This window comes from Molossus molossus, unplaced genomic scaffold, assembly GCF_014108415.1.
Source record: "Molossus molossus isolate mMolMol1 unplaced genomic scaffold, mMolMol1.p scaffold_m16_p_14, whole genome shotgun sequence".
Classification (NCBI taxonomy): Eukaryota; Metazoa; Chordata; class Mammalia; order Chiroptera; family Molossidae; genus Molossus; species Molossus molossus.
The window spans coordinates 82,802,785-82,806,402 of record NW_023425349.1 but is presented as its reverse complement, the minus strand read 5'-3'; the positions used below and the strand labels follow the sequence as shown (position 1 = coordinate 82,806,402).

The following is a 3,618-nucleotide window of genomic DNA, read 5'->3' as shown; positions in this document are numbered from 1 at the left end:
TCTACTTAGTGTGAATATTTGTAGGTTCTGCTGCAGAAATATCAATGTTGTTTGGTCTTGAAATGCTTCACATGCCTCTGATAATATATAATATATGTGCCATATAGATTTTCCAAGATCAGAAAATAATTTGAATTATAAATTGTTTCCAAGAATGGACCTATAAAAATCCTGCAGTAAATATCCTTAAATATATATGTGCAAACACAAGCATATTATTTCTAAAATTTCTAGATTTGAAATTGATGGTGAAAACACAAGCAAAATTTTTTGTTGTTATTTCAAAATTGCTCTCCAAAGCACATACCAATTTACACTTTGTCTGATATTAATTTTATTTTTTAACATTTTTGCCAGAATTAAAAGTTGAAAAAATAGTTACTTTATTCTTTAGGGATTAACAAGACTGACAATTTTTATAACCTTACTCAGTATTTACATTTATTATTATTTTTTTTATCCTCACCCGAGGACATTTTTACATTTATCTTCAGATAGAGCAGGAGGGAGAGAGGAGGGAAGAGAGATAGAGAGACATTGTTGTGAGAGAGACACATGGACTGGTTGCCACCCACACGACCCCACCTGGGGGTTGGGACAACAAACTGCAACCAAGGTATGTGCCCTTTGTGGGAACCAAGCCCTGAGGCTCCCTGATCTGCAGGCCAACGTGCTAACCACTGAACCATATTGAATGTATATGTCTGCATTTAATTGCAAATGGTTTTCTGTCCTTGATAATAGCACAAGTTTTATTTGTTTTGTGATTGAGTTTGCCCCATCACATTTTAAAATTTCTCTTACATGGTTAAATTTATATATACTTTATGATTCTTGTATAGTTCTGTTATTAAAACATTTGTCCCATTAGAAGATTTTTACACTATTTTTACTACTATATTTTTCTGATTAATTTAAGAATTTACAATTTATGTGCTATAGATACTGATAAATATTTTCCAAATTTATTCTTTATCTTTTTTGTCATTAATTTTTAAATCTACTTTCTTAATTTAATATGGTTCAAGTTAACTTTTTCTCTTTTCTGATTTAAGGTTTTCCTTTGAAAAAGATGCCCATTCAAGAAGTTTGACAGTCTCTTAACATTCAATGCTTTAAAGAATGCCCGAGAAACAGTAAACATCAATAGAAAAATGTGAAAAAGAAAAATTATATATGTAAATATACATACATATAGTAATTAAAATGAATATTAATTTAAATAAAACCATGTACATGACCAGAAATTGGATAAGTTGTTGATTTACATGAAAATATTTACTTTAGGTCACTATGCTTAATGAGAAGTTGACAAACATAACGCTTATAGAAGTAACTTACCCTGTTTGTAGGTGGGTCATATTTAAAAAGTAGTTATTTGTGGAAGAACTCATAGCTAACAATTCTGATATCTTTCTTGTTCCTCATATAGAACATATTAGAGCTAATAAAATTACCAATATAATTAATTATGTATTATAAAATTTTTAATTTAATTAATTAGTTAATTAATTGATTTAGCTCATTAAACTTTGTTTTAATGGGTCTCAAAATTCTGTGACAGATTTTTGGTCAAGTTGTTTCTATTAAAAAGTATTGATTTTAAAACTAATAAATTAGAAACTGCCACACACACACACACACAAAAATGGTTCACAAGACATTCTCCTTTCCTTCTGAAGGTTTTATGATCCATTGTAATCATTAACTAGTCTTTTACTATTAATCTTAAATGGCCAATTGAGACAAACAGTTCTGAGACTGTTCTTCCACCACTGATTAAGACTGGGTGGCAGGTATTGGGGATAATATTCATTTAGTCTTCTGAGCTTTCTGAGCAGACTTGGTGACTTTCCCAGCTCCAGCTGCCTTCTTGTCCACTGCTTCGATGACACCCACAGCAACTGTCTGTCTCATGTCACGAACAGCAAAGTGGCCCAGAGGAGGATAGTCAGAGAAGCTGTCAACACACATGGCCTTGCCAGGAACCATATCGACGATGGCAGCATCACCAGATTTCAGAAACTTAGGGCCATCTTCCAGCTTTTTCCCAGTGCAACGGTCAATCTTCTCCTTCAGCTCAGCACATTTACAAGCAATATGAGCTGTGTGACAATCCAGCACAGGTGCATGTTCAGCACTGATTTGGCCTGGATGGTTCAGGATAATCACCTGAGCTGTGAAGCCAGCTGCTTTCATTGGTGGGTCATTTTTGCTGTCACCAGCCACATTGCCACGATGAACATCTTTGACAGACACATTCTTGACATAGAAGCCCACATTGTCCCCAGGAACAGCTTCACTCAGAGCTTCATGGTGCATTTCAACAGACTTTACTTCAGTTGTTACATTGACTGGAGCAAAGGTGACCACCATGCTGGGTTTGAGAACACCAGTCTCCACTCTGCCCACAGGAACAGCACCAATGTCACCAATTTTGTAGCCATCCTGGAGGGGCAGACGCAGGGGCTTGTCAGTTGGATGAGCTGGTGGCAGGATGCAATCCAGAGCTTCAAGCAGCGTGGTTCCACTGGCATTGGCATCTTTACGGGTGACCTTCCATCCCTTGAAGCAAGGCATATTAGCACTTGGCTCCAGCATATTGTCACCATTCCAACTAGAAATTGGCACAAATGCTACTGTGACAGGGTTGTAGCCCATTTTCTTAATATAGGTGCTGACTTCTTTAACGATTTCCTCGTATCTCTTCTGGCTGTAGGGAGGCTCAGTGGAATCCATTTTGTTAACACCAACAATCAGTTGTTTCACACCCAGTGTGTACGCCAGAAGGGCATGCTCACGGGTCTGCCCATTCTTGGAGATGCCTGCTTCAAATTCACCAACATCAGCAACAACTATCAGGACAGCACAGTCAGCCTGAGATGTGCCTGTAATCATGTTTTTGATGAAGTCTCTGTGTCCTGGGGCATCAATGATGGTCACATAATGCTTGCTGGTCTCGAATTTCCACAGGGAGATGCCAGTGGTGCTACCTCACTTGCGTTCAGCTTTCAGTTTATCCAAGACCCAGGCATACTTGAAGGAGTCTTTCCCCATCTCAGCAGCCTACTTCTCAAATTTTTCGATGGTTCTTTTGTCGATCCCACCACATTTGTAGATCAGATGGCCAGTAGTGGTAGACTTGCTGGATTCCACGTGTCCAATGACAAAGATGTTCATATGAGTCTTTTCTTTTCCCATTTTGGTTTAGTGGTGGTTTTCATGACACCTTTGTCCTCTCTCAGGTCCAGAAAAAACTCTTGAATTGCTTTCTCTGCCGGTCGCACATCCTAAAATTTTAATTTTAATAATATTTCCTGTGTGCTCATAAAAACTAACTCCTAAGCAAGTTCTCTAATCAGATTCACATATTTTCTTTTATTTCAATTTGTTCAATTTCAACCCAAACAAGTTGAAGTGGAGCTACCTAATACACCTTCTTACCACCTCCCAACCATCAACTACTACAAAACTCAAGATACTAGAATATTACCCAGCATCACAAAATAATCCCTCAAACTTTCTCCCTATTTACACTGTAGTCCCCAGATATTTGCTTTACTTTTTTAATGATCTTTATATAAATAAAATCATATTGTATATATCCTTTTGTGTACC

The 3,618-nt window shown here is 37.0% G+C and overlaps 1 pseudogene; it reads right to left on the bottom strand.

The window, feature by feature from the left end:
• Nucleotides 1-1,789: 1,789 nt before the first annotated feature.
• LOC118629828 lies at nucleotides 1,790-3,201 on the bottom strand (annotated as a pseudogene).
• Nucleotides 3,202-3,618: the final 417 nt, after the last annotated feature.